At 38.3% G+C, this 13348-nt stretch overlaps 1 long non-coding RNA gene across 1 annotated transcript in view; it reads right to left on the bottom strand.

Annotated features, from left to right (window-relative positions):
• The window catches only part of LOC112674725 (uncharacterized), a 116436-nt gene that overhangs the window by 71861 nt on the left and 31227 nt on the right, over positions 1-13348 (bottom strand). Inside the window, exon 2 of the long non-coding RNA XR_003145540.3 lies at positions 1770-1955. This is a non-coding gene — a long non-coding RNA (uncharacterized LOC112674725). The remainder of the gene's footprint in view (positions 1-1769; positions 1956-13348) is intronic.

The following is a 13348-nucleotide window of genomic DNA, read 5'->3' as shown; positions in this document are numbered from 1 at the left end:
TGGAATTTTAAATTCTAATGGTTATCAGCAAACAACCCTTCAATATCTTGCCAAGTATACACCTATCAATAACATTCCTAAAACTTTATTTTTTTTAATTTATAATAAATTTTTTATTGGTGTTCAACTTACCAACATACAGAATAACACCCAGTGCTCATCCCGCCAAGTGCTCCCCTCAGTGCCCATCACCCAGTCACCCCAACCCCCTGCCCACCACCCCTTCCACCACCCCTTGTTTGTTTCCCAGAGTTAGGAGTCTCTCATGTTTTGTCACCCTCACTGATATTTTCACTCATTTTTCTCTCCTTTCTCTTTATTCCCTTTCATTAATTTTTATATTCCCCAAATGAATGAGACCGTGTAATGTTTGTCCTTCTCCGATTGATTTATTTCACTCAGCATCATACCCTCCAGTTCCATCCACGTCAAAGCAAATGGTGGGTATTTATCGTTTCTAATGGCTAATATTCCATTGCAGCCACTCTGGAAAACTGTGTGGAAGTTCCTCAAAGAGTTAAAAATAGATCTTCCCTACGACCCAGCAGTTGCACTGCTGGGGATTTACCCCAAAGATACAGATGCAATGAAACGCCGGGACACCTGCACCCCGATGTTTCTAGCAGCAATGTCCACAATAGCCAAACTGTGGAGGGAGCCTCGGTGTCCATCGAAAGATGAATGGATAAAAGAGTTACTTTAAAATGGAATGATATCTAAGCAAATGAGTTCATTTTTTTCTCCTTCCATTGCTCAACTAACTTACTTTGAGAAAGCCACACCACATCAGCTTCTTTGTAGCTTCAAGTTCAAGATCCCAGTCTTAAAGCACTGAATAAATCATTTATCGGTTTATTGATCATTTCTTGTTCTAAGTACTTAGAAACATCTGGCAGTCCATTTTTTAAGTGGTGGAATTAACTCAAGTGTAAGTGAGACTATTAACAAATGTTTTTGATTTTAATTTTATCTATTTGGTTTCTTCTATAAACATAAAACATATCTTTATACCTTTATCTATTGATTAACTTCATACTAGTGCAATGTTCCCTCCATGCGCTTAATTCATTAACAATGAAATTCTCTTTTCTGTGTCTAACCATTGCTAAGAGTTAAAGCAGCATTCAAAATATCTTGGCTAGAAGAGTAAATTTTTCAACCCAGGTAGGAATGGTAAAACACAAAGAAAAAAAACTGTAGTTATCATATTAATGGATACTAAGAGAAACATAAGACATTGGTTAAAAATCACTCTCCATCATCTAGTAAAACCCCACTATGTGTAGAACACTGACAGGCTGTTAAGAGACTGTGTACTTTATCACCCTATTAAACATTTACTAAATGACATCAGAATCTTTAGTAAACTAAAGCCTTGGAAACCACTTACATGAATCTTTTCACCTTAAGAGAAGGTAGCTACTTAAAGCTATACACAGTTGGTTGCTCATACAGGGGTCCCATCTAGATCCCTGTGAGTGTGCAAGACCTTTATGGGGTAGGCCAATTATTTGCTTTTTGCTTGATCAAAACCAGAGGCCTCAGAGATATAGGTTGGGATACTTAAGCACAGTTTTTATTATATGTTCTAAATCCCTTGAGCCCATATTCATGCATCTATTAGATTATAATATTAAATGATGGAAATACACAAATTGTAAAAGTAAAGTAAGTCTTTGGGATTGATCATCTTTCTTCCTCCGGACCTCAGCTCTGATACCTAGTTTCATCAAGGAAAAGTGTTGTATTTTAATTTGAAAAACACTTACCATTAAGGGGAACCTAAGGCCACATAAACACAGCTGATGTTGACTGTGGGAAGGTTGGAGTTCCTTGACAGAATGCAGTGTGACCGAAGAGACCTGATGGTTAACTAAGAGTTGGTGTCCTTGCAGTAGAATTTCCCTGTAACGCCTCAAGACATCATATGTCATGCTCGGCACCATGATAAGCTTCTGAAAGAAAAGACTCCGGGTAAGTGGTGTGTAGGCACACATTTGACAACTGGCGATGGTGGGGGGTGGACAGAGAGAAGAAGGGGAAAGATCAAGAGAGCCTCAATTTAAAGCACTTGCTCATTTCTGTGGGGTAAATAAAGGCTGTCACCAAGGCAGATTTCAAGCTACCAAAGTAAAATGACTGAACACAAAATTTGGAAGATATAGATTCTAGCATATTACTGACTCCATGGACCAACTCTAGAAGGAAATGTTGATTAAAGGACCTTAACCGATTTGGAGAGTCATTTAGCAGCCCCTTAACAGACATATATTAAGTCTCATTAAATATGTGCAGTAGCTCAGTGAAGAGGATTCTAAATTGGGGTCAGTTACTAAAATGTAAAAACAATACTGTGTACTACAGAGACTTGCAAAATTCTTTTTTTAAAATTGTTTTTCTAACACATAATTCTTTATGAGTTAGAGGCTCAAATCACTAAGGCATTTTCTCTTTTATACATGTTCTTTATACTTTTTATTCAACAAATATTTTTCATTCAACACAAAAGCTACTGGGTCCCCACCTTATGCCAGGTACTGGAATACACAGTGGACATGGCCTCTGCTCTCCTAGAGCTAGAAGCTAGTGTTGGAAGGAGAACTTTTTATATTTACAAATGCAAGTGAGTGCTATAAAAGAAAGTGCTATAAAAGAAATCTGTTAAGCAAAGAAGGATGAGCTCCCCACAGGAAGTAATGCCTGAGAGAGATCTGAAGGAAGAAATGGAAGTTAACCAAATACAGAGGAGCTGGAAAGGGAGGCGAGAGATTCAAACATGAAAAAAGCTGACAGAGCTGGAAGTGCTGGAGGCAAGGCTAGGCCAAAGGGCAGAGGTCTGGCATGCAGCCCTTGTAGTCCTGTCAAGGGCTTAAGGATAATGGAAAACCACTGACACGCTTTAGGTAGGGAAAGCATGAGAGGAGACTTAGCTGTAACGTAGGAGAATGAGTTACTAGCTCATTCACTCATTTCTTCTCCAAACAACCTTCTGGTTAGGCTCTGTAGTCAGTCAAAATACAGAGAGGATATAGTCATGCCCTTGAAATTCTCACAGTCTAAGGGGAGAACGGCATTTGCGCTAGTTTCCTATTGCTTCTGTAACAAATTGTCACCAATCTAGGACTTGAAACAACACAAATTTGGTACCTTATAGTTCTGGAGATCAGAAGTCTAAACTGAGTTTCACTGCGCTGAAATCGAGGTGTTGGCAGGAGCACGTTCCTTTTGGAGGTTGTAGGAAGGAATTGCTTTACCATTTTTCAGCTTCCAGGACAAGTTCTTGGTCTGCGGTTCTGCAACGCTCCTTCGGCTGCTTCTATGGTCACATCTCTGACTCTCCTGGCTCTGTCTCTCTCTTTTAAGAAGCTTGTGATTCCATCAGGCACACCTGGAGATTCTCCGCATCTCAAAATTCTCAATTAATTCCATCTGTAAAGTATCTTCTGCCATTTGAAGTTACATACTCACAGGTTTTGGGGATTAGAATGGGGCCATCTTGGGGGAGGGGCTCTATTCTTCTATCAGAGCTGTCATTTAATGACAGACATAAGGCTGAAGAGGAAGGTTGGAACCAAGACAAGAACATCTTTTTAATTTGCCTTATTTTTGGTAGTTACCTAAGAGTACACTGTTATGATTCTGCAAAGGGCAGTTTGCTTTCATGTTTTAAATAAGACTAATTTTGGAATATATTTATATCTGAGTGAAAAAATGTTCATACAGAATCTTTCAAATCATCACTGCAAAAGGGCAAGACTGAGTATTTGTTTTTGTGGCATGATAAATAGCAAATTTCATCAAGGTTTTTATCTATCCCCTGGGTGTAAATTGAATGGGGCAGGGAGCAGCATTTTCCAAACTTTGCATAAACAAATCTGGTTAAAATGCAAATTTTGATTCATTAGGAGTGCAATCTGAAATTCTGCTTTCTAATATACTTACAGGTAAGGTGGTGCTGCTTATCTGAGGACTGTACGTTAAATAGCAACAAGTGACATTTCTGTCAAAAATTATCCTAACACCTACAAAGGAACATATGGTGTACATAATTAGGGGAGAAAATAGCCATTAGTTCATGAAGAGAATACTAAGGGGTGTGTGTGTCTGTGTAAATGAAATAGCTTATTAATTAGTTACGCTGTTTCATTTAGAGGAAGAGCTTATTATCTATACATTGTCTTGAGATCAAGATATGGAGAAAATTCTTTGCCTCTGAACTAATCTGGTCTGGGTCAGAAAATTGGGGGGGGGGGGAGCTTTCATTCCTCTAGGGACTATTAGAGCTAAACTGTTTTATCTAAACTGCTCAATAGTTAAGTCATGGAGTCAGGGATGTACCAGAGCTGCCAGGAACAAGTAACGGTGAAATATTCGGCAATTTTGTGGAGCTGGTTCTTAAATCACTGGTAGCTCGATACCATCTGTGGTGGGAGTATTTACATCATAGAAGTTGATTAAATGCTACAAACAGGGCTGGCTTGCTTGCTTGCTTTCCCAGTTGACCAGCATAACGCTGCCATGAATCCACTCTTTCTTTTAATTTGTTCATTTCGGCAACTGGCAGGTGGTATGCCGGGTCCAGACTCAGCACACCTAGCCCACCTGCCTTTGCACACTGCCAGTGGCTTCTACTCGGCAAATGCAACTCTGTGTGCAAGGAGCTTCACAGGCATCCTCCAAGCCTGAACTTCTAGTTTCCTAGAGCTGGGTTGCTGTTTTGGGCAATAAGTGAGTTTCTCAGAAGTAATTTAATGTACTCTACAAAGAATCACACACTCCACTTGAATTTCTAGACTTTTCTTGTGAGATGCTCTAAGGGCATCTCGGAACAAGCCATTTATCCATAAATCATTCATTTGAGAAAGCATGTTGGCTCAGTCATGGGCTGAAAGGGAGCATGCAAAAATCAAGCCTGGGGGTATGGGTGGGAAAAAGGGGCTCTAGGGTACAGTCGGAACAGGTAGGAATATAGTTCTAGGCATGTGGTATGTGTGTGTATGTATGTGTGTGAGAGTGTGTGTGTGCGTGTGTGTAAGAGGAACTGTGAACAGCAATAAATAGGTAGGGAACTGGAAGGAGAGATGGAAGAAAACAAAAGGTGGTAGTTTGTCAGGAAGCCCAATATTAGTTGGGTAAGCCTCAATGTTTGTGAATTAGTTATTAAACAATCTGTTATTAGGCAGTTTATAAGGTGATTTTATGTCAATTATCTAATTTGGTTCTTCCTTTTCATATTTTCAAGTTAGTTGAAATAGTAGCAATATCCTCATATTTATGGATGAAGAAAGCAGGGTTAATAATGTTTAAGTGATCCCCCCATCCGCATCATGGCAACAGAGCTGGTATGAGGCCAAACTTAGATAAGGGGGGGGCAAATTACGGACTTCAGGCCAAATATGTCTATAAAATTTCATTGGAATATAGCTACTCCCAATTTTATACTCTTGTGTGTGGTTACCATTGCCTTAAAACAGAAATTGATTAGTTATGACAGAAAAATTTTGACAGGGACTGTATGGCCCACAAAGCCAAAAAAAAAAAAAAAAAAAAAAAGCTCCTCCCTTCATAAAAAAATATGGTCCTTTGCAGAAAAAAAATATCTGCGGACCCCACCTCTAGATTCCATGTTCCATCTATCAACTGAGTAATTCTGATGCCAGTAGTGTATATGACCACAAACTTGGCATGACTTTAGAAGTGTTACAGATGCAAACACAATGCCATAGTAATGACTAAAATTCCTTTCATTGATCACTTTTGGAAATTAAGGCATGAAAAATCTTATTAAAACATTATTTAGGGGAAAAATAATAACTTAACAATTAGTTTGTAACATTCTACCAAATAAACCTAATTGGTTTGTTTATTACCCAAAGGGCAAGTTTATCCTAAGTGAATGGGCCACAAGGTGGAAAATTTTAGTTGGACAGTAGATGTTACCTAAAGTAGCATGGTATAAAGTTTCCAATGATCTTGTATTTACTAATTACTAACTATAATATGTATTCATCAATTAGATTCTGATGTGTGAGATTTTTCTCCACCACCAACCTAACTCTCCAACAAGAGCTGGGTGTCCTATAATTCAACTCATTTTTGACACTGACTGCCTGGAGATAGCATCAGATCCCACAGGTTAAGGGCTCCATCCTATAAGTGCCCTCCACTTCCTGCAGATCCAATCCCAAGTCCAGGTCACCACCTGTGCTTCTGACCCACCGACCATAGATAGGTGGTTCCAACAAACCCCTCTTTGGGTTGATTAATTTGCTAGAGCGGCTCACAGGACAGAGAAACATTTTACTTCCTAGATTACTTGTTTATTATAAAATAATATAAAACAGAACATCCAGAGGAATAGAAGCATAGGGCAAGGTATGGGCAAAGGTGCAGAGCTTCCACACCTCATCTGAGCTGCCATTCTTTCTGCATCTCCATGTCTTCTCTAACCCAGAAGCTCTCTGAATCCATACTTCTGAGTTTTTATGGAGACTTTCATTACATAGGCACAACTGACCAAATTATTGGTCATTAGTGATCAAATTTTCCAGGCCCCTCTCACCTCCCTGGAGGTGTATGTGTGAGGGTGGCAGTTCTGAGACAGGGACTGAGAGTTCTAACCCTTTAGTCACATGGTTGGCTTTTCTGTCAATAATCTCTGTCCTTACATGCTTTCCAAAAGCCACCTGTATTGCTCTTATTATAGGAAATTCCAAGGATTTTAGAAGCACTGTTCCAGGAAAGACCAAATACATATTTCTTATTATAAATCAGTATCACACTGATTGTGATATCAAGAAAGTTGATTAATTTAATTGAGTTGTATGTAAAATAAGTTAGCACCCATCTTGTAGGATGGTTGTAAACATTAGAAACATTAGAAATTCTTCATATAAAGTGCTTCACACAAAATAAAGACACAATACATGATGGGAACAGTTTTATTGGTGTAGTTGTACGTGTAGTGGTACTTGAAGTGTAATGTGGTGAACTTGTAGGGTGGTGTAGTTGCTGCTACTACTGCGACCCCTATTACTACTAGTCTTTCTACTATTACTCTACTACCATTTCTACTAGGAGGAGGAAAAGAAGAAGAAGAGGAGGAGGAGGAGGAAGAAGAAGAAGAAGAAGAAGAAGAAGAAGAAGAAGAAGAAGAAGAAGAAGAAGAAGAAGAAGAAGAAGAAGAAAGAAGAAGAAGAAGAAGAAGAAGAAGAAGAAGAAGAAGAAGAAGAAGAAGAAGAAGAAGAAGAAGAAGGAGGAGGAGGAGGAGGAGGAGGAGGAGGAGGAGGAGGAGGAGGAGGAGGAGGAGAAGAAGAGGAGCATTAGGAGAGGAGCACCTGAGTAAGAGAATGCTGGAATATTCTGTTTAATATTGTTCTCTAATTTCTATTGTTTCATCTTATTAAACAAACAAAAGAAAATAAACTGTTTTACCTACAGTCTAGAAACAGATCACGGTGTTTTACCTTTCGCAACCTGTGGGCAGTTTCCTATACTCTGGTGGGCTCTTATAATATTTCTGTCAGTTACACATTTTTTTCCCTCTGAGATTTGTAGGGTAGAGGAGAGAAAACCACCATGGATAAGGGGAATAGGTGGCATCAGGGATGAGGTGAAGGAATCTAATACCCTATGCTTATAGTTTTTTTTTTAAGTAAAAACATCAAAACACTGCTTCCTGTGAAAACAGTCTCCCCAATTTGATGTGATGTCCCATGCTTTCATACAATGCAGGAATTCAAATAGTGATGGTTATGTGAAGTTTTCTGATTTTTAAATTAATTTTACAACATACTTTGATCAAATTTCTCACTTGAAGTAATTCTTCAGCACTGATGTCTTTCTAGGGCTCTCTCATTCTTTCTTCTTCCTAAATGGGACTATTGTTGTGTCTTCTGTTAATTTTTCTCTCAACCGGTGTTGGCTTCCCTTCATCCATTAGAACCCCTCTTTTTACTGCTTCTACAAGTCTAGAGCCATATGAATCCTCTAGCCCCCAACTAGACAACTTAGAACTTTCTTTTGTTGGAGTGATGTTTGGATATAGAAAATTTAAAAGTCCCACAGGTAGTCATAAACAAAAATACAGCTTTTAATACACTGTTTCTTAAGTGTGAAAATAACCATTAGGTGTGACCCTTTTTTAGCAAGTAAGAAAAACTATTGAGAGAGCTAAATTAAAAAGTTGTGTTAATTGTCACTGTAGAAGACTGCCTTCAGATCCAATGCAGAAAGGCCGCTGGGCCTCGGGAAGGAACCAGAACTAGAGGCTGAAAATCTGTCAGTTGTCTGTCTTATCCTGGCACCTCTCCCTGTATCTGCTTCCTTCTGCTTCTTACTGCAGCCAGCTTCCCCTGTTTCTCCATATCACAGAACAAATGATGACCACCCCCAGGTCCTGAGCTTACGGGCTATCATTCAATCCATTCACAGAAGCTAGTTGGCTGTCACTGTCCTAAGTCGGCACTCCAGAAGACAGTGTCTGTTCCTGCCTGGTCCCATCGCCATACTCAGTGGCTAGGTCACATCAGACTGACACAGCTGCAGTTCAAGTAAAGGAAATTTCCCAGAGCATTGTGGGATAATTTAGCTCGTGGACTGAGTGTATATCTCAAGGTAGGATTCGCTCAAAGGATCTCACTTAATCAATAAGGCTTTAAACAGGCAGTGTGATAGAGTATCTTCTTCAAACTGTAGTATCTACATATCATGATCACAAATTTGCCTGCATTTCTGAGTCCCAACTATCTCATTATTTACTAAATATATTTCTTACATCAAATTTAAGGTACCATATTACCCTGTTTCCTAAGCGATTTCCTGAAGTCACAGGGTTGGTGTGTTTTATTTATTCTAATATTCCTCCATATAAACATATAAGTATTAAGTGAAGCTGTTAAAATAGGAAAAAAGAGTTTGTGGATGGTCCACTAATGGGTCTCTTGTCTAGACTACCTGCTTAGTTTCCTGACTAGACACCTGACACCTACCTCCAACCTGTTCTCTACATGACACACAGAATGCTCCTTTGGACCAACGAACGTGATCATACTGGCCCCTCCTTGTCAGCTTAAACTACTCTAGTGGCCTCTTCTTGTTCAGTGAATGGCAACTTCATTCAACCCGTGGTTCAGGTCAGGGCCTTGGAGTCATCCTTGTCTCTTTCTCTTTCTCTAACCCCCTTCATCCAATTCAACTACGCATCATGCAGTCTCTAGCTTAGAAATGTATTCAGAATCTGACCACTTCTTGCCAGTTCACTACCACTGTCAACCAACCAACCGTCACTTTTTCCCTGGATTATCATTATAGATCCCCAACTGTTTTCTCTCTTTCCACCCCTGCCCTCTTAACTTAGTCTATGTCCACAGAGCAGCCAGAGTGATCCTTCTAAAACTTAAGTCACATCATCTTAATTTTTTTTTACATCATCTTAATATTATGCTCCAAGGACTTCCCATCCCATTCAGAGTCAAAGTCAAAGTCTTTACTTTAGCTCCAAAACCTTATAACCTGCTCCCTCTAAGGTCTAATCCCAGATTCTACTCTTTCCCTTGCTGACTCCAGGCACATTGGTTTCTCTGCTGTTCCATAAATATGCCAAGCATATTCTCATCTCAAGATCTTTGTTTGTTCTGTTCCCTCTGCTTGGAACACTCTTCCTCTTTATAGCTAACTAGCTCCTTCTTTACCTCTGTCTCTGTTCAAAATTCATCTTAACAAAGAATCTTTCCTAGTTGCTGTTTCTAAAATAGTACTTTATGCCACCATTCTCGGCTCCCCTTTCCCTGCTTCATTTATCCTTATGGCACCTATTATAACCTGATACGTTAAATTTTTTGTTTATTTGGAGTTGCAGAATTAGCTACTAAGGGACCTTACAATCCAAGCTCCAAAGTCTATGGGTGAAGGAACCTGAAGCCCAGAGAAACTGGGTGAATTGTCTAATGTTAGTGAACTAGTTAAATACAGAACTTGGAATAAAATCCTAGTCTGATTCCTAGTCTAATGTGTTCCTAGGAACACTTAGGTTCCTAGGAAACTCTGGGGACCTAACATCAGTTATCTAAGTTGATGAGGTGGGCATGACTAAGTTAATGCAAATCAGCACTCCCACCACCGAATTCAGCACTGAATTTCAAGGCCCCACATTACAGCGTGGGGTGTTCAATTATCTCTATTTTTAAGTATTCAAGAGTCAGATTGTGTTACAGACCAATCTGGGCTTCGTGGAGGCAGGGTATTAGCACCCAAAAACCCTTTATTTCAAATTCAAAGGAAATTCACTCTAGTTTCCCTCAAGGTGGCTCTTTGCTTTAACTAAAACTTTTTTCCCTCATAGCTTTGAGCTACTGTAGAAGGCTTCAAGGCCAAGTGTATCAGAACCAGTTGCCTGAGGAGAAAGAGTATCCAACAGAAGGTTCTTGTTTTAAATGGAAGAGCAACCTGGAGACTTCAGTGGGTAGCTTTTTTTGAGGAGGAGCTATATGACTCCAGGTGGCACTGGATCAAGTATATCTACAGGATGCCACTCACAAGGGCTAGCTGTCTTTTTGAGGCTGGGTAAACAGAGTCTGGAGTCAGACTGTGGGATCCTGTGCTAGCATTTGCAGTTAGTGGCTATGTGGCCTAGGCCAGAAGTTATATTGATATCTGCCTCAGTTTCCATGATATCAAGTACAGATTAGAAAACGGCATCTACCTCAAAGGGTTGTTATGAGTTCTAAATGAAGTTAAAACATGTATGGTGCACATATGTTTTATGTACTAGCAACTGGTTTTGTACTATAGTTACTGGATATCCTTCCTTCTCCCGTCCTTTCTTGTCTTGAAATCACTTCAGTGAAAGGCGGGTGACTTGCATGACACTCTGGTCCCCATCCCCCGCCCAGCAGTGGTGGAGGCATTGTGGGGCCCCGCACTCTAGTTTGACTTCGCTTTTTGCCTAATCCTACTTCTTTCTGCCTCCCACAGGACTTGATCCCTAATAAATACTCTGCACGCAAACCAACTCGGCAGCTGGAGAGCTGACCCTATGAAAATTGATTTCCCAAGGATGTTAGTAATGTGATAGGAAGAGTTTGGGAGCATTGACAGAACACGAAAATTTGGAAAAGCATATGAGTTCTCAGGGTCTCAATTTCCATATCAAAAAAAACCCACAAAAAACAAAAAACAAAAAACGAAGGTGATCATCTATACCTTACAGAATTTTGTGAGAATTCAAGGAAATAGTAAAGTACCAAGCCCATAGCCGTGAGTCCTGTAAGAGCTAATTTGAAACTCCCTCCATTTTAATCTCTTGTTTTCTTCAATTTTCTTTTTCTAACTTGGCCATAATTTTCCTCTTACTTCCCAAGTTCCTTTCCCTCTTCCTTTTCTGTCTCTCCACTTGTCACCGTTTTGAAATTTTTAGTCCTTTAATCAATGTTGTTGAGGTATAAATCACATGCAATAAAATACAGACATTTTAACTGTGCTGAGTGATTAGTTTTGAAAAATGTATATACATTTGAATCTACACCACATTCAAGATAGCATTTCTATCACCACAAAAGATTGCTTTGTACCTCTTCCTAGTCAATCCTCACCTGCAATCCAAGCATAAATAACTATTGATCTGTTCTCTATCCCCATAGATTGGATTTGATTTTTCTAAAGTTTCATGTGAATGTAATCCTACTGAATGTATTATTTTCTCTCTGCCTTATTTTCTCTCAAAATATTATTTCTGAGATTGTCCGTGTTGTTGTGTGCACCAATAAGTTGCTCTTTTTTTATTGCTATGCACTATTTTATAGTATGAATGTATTATAATTTCTTTATACTTTTACCAGATGTTAGACATCTGATTGTTTCCAAATTTTGGCTATTATGAATAGATCTGCTATGAACATTTATGTACAAGTCTTTGTGTGGATAAACGTCTTCATTTCTTCTGCAGTGAATTGTTCAGTCAAATGTTAAGTTTATGTTTAACTTCATAAGAACATGCCAATATCACATTGTATTCCCTCTAAAAAGTATGCAAGTTTCAGTTGCCCACATTCTTTCCAACACTCGGCATTGTCAGTCTTTTATTTTAGCTATCCTAGTAGGTGTGAAGTGAAAGTATTTCATTGTGGTTTAATTTGCATTTCCTTGATGACTAATGATGTTAAGCATTGTCTCATACTTTAAGGACCTTTTGTGTATTTTTTTTCCCTAAGGGTTTTGTTAAAATGTTTTGTCCATTTTGTTTGTTTTCTTAAACATGTATAAGTTTGGCATTTTTTTTGGGGGGGGGTGATGTCTACCTTTTGTAGACATGTGAATTTTCTCCCACTTTGTGGTTTGCCTTATTATTTTCTTTAGTTCATTTTTCAAAGAGAAGTTTTAAATATTTATGAAGGTTAATTCATTACTTTTTCTTTTATCATGCTCTTTGTGTCCTAAGAAATCCTTGCCTACTCCAACATTACAAAGATGCTCATATATTTTTCCTTAGAAGTAGTACACTTTTAGGTTTCACATTTAGGCCTATAGTCCATTTCAAATTAATTTTTTCATGTGATGTGCGATACAAGTCTCATTTTTATCCATAGATATCCCAGTTCTAGTACCATCTGTCGAAAAGTCTTTCTTTTTCTCCACTGAATTACTTTAGCACCTTGGTCAAAAATCATCTGACCATATATACGTGTTCTATCTGTTTCATTATCTATATGTTCACCCATACACCAGTAGCAAACTCTCTTTGATTATTTTGGTCTTATAGTAAGTCTTAAAATCAGGTGCATATCAGCCTTCAAACTTTGTGGGTTTTTTCCCCCAATATAGTCTTTTGGCTACTTTAGGTCCATTGCATTTCCATATGAATTTTAGAATCTGCTTGCCAATTTCTAAAAACAAAAATGCCTGCTGTGATTTTCATTGGGATTACATTGAATATATTTGGGAAAAATTGGCATCATAAAAATATTGAGTCTTCCTATCTAAGCATGATATATCTTTTCATTTATCTGGATCCTATTAATTTTTCTTAGTGATATAATTTGGGTTTTAGTGTAGATATCATGCATATGTCTTGAAAAAATTACTACTAAATGCTTTAGAAGTTACACTATTTTTTTTTAAATTTCACATGCTAATTGTTTATTGCTGGAATATAGAAATATAATTGACTTGTGTGTTAATGTTTGTTGACATATTGCTAAATTTATTTATTACTTGCAGGAGTTTTAAAAATTACATTTCTTAGTATGTATAAATAGATAATAATATCATCTGGAAATAAAGACAACATTACTTTTTCTTTTTTAATACATATGCTTTTATTTATTTTTCTTGCCTTACTGCACTGGCTAGG

Source organism: Canis lupus, chromosome 36 (assembly GCF_003254725.2).
Source record: "Canis lupus dingo isolate Sandy chromosome 36, ASM325472v2, whole genome shotgun sequence".
NCBI lineage: Eukaryota > Metazoa > Chordata > Mammalia > Carnivora > Canidae > Canis > Canis lupus.
The sequence above is the reverse complement of the archived record's forward strand: the minus strand, read 5'-3'. Positions and strand labels throughout refer to the sequence as shown.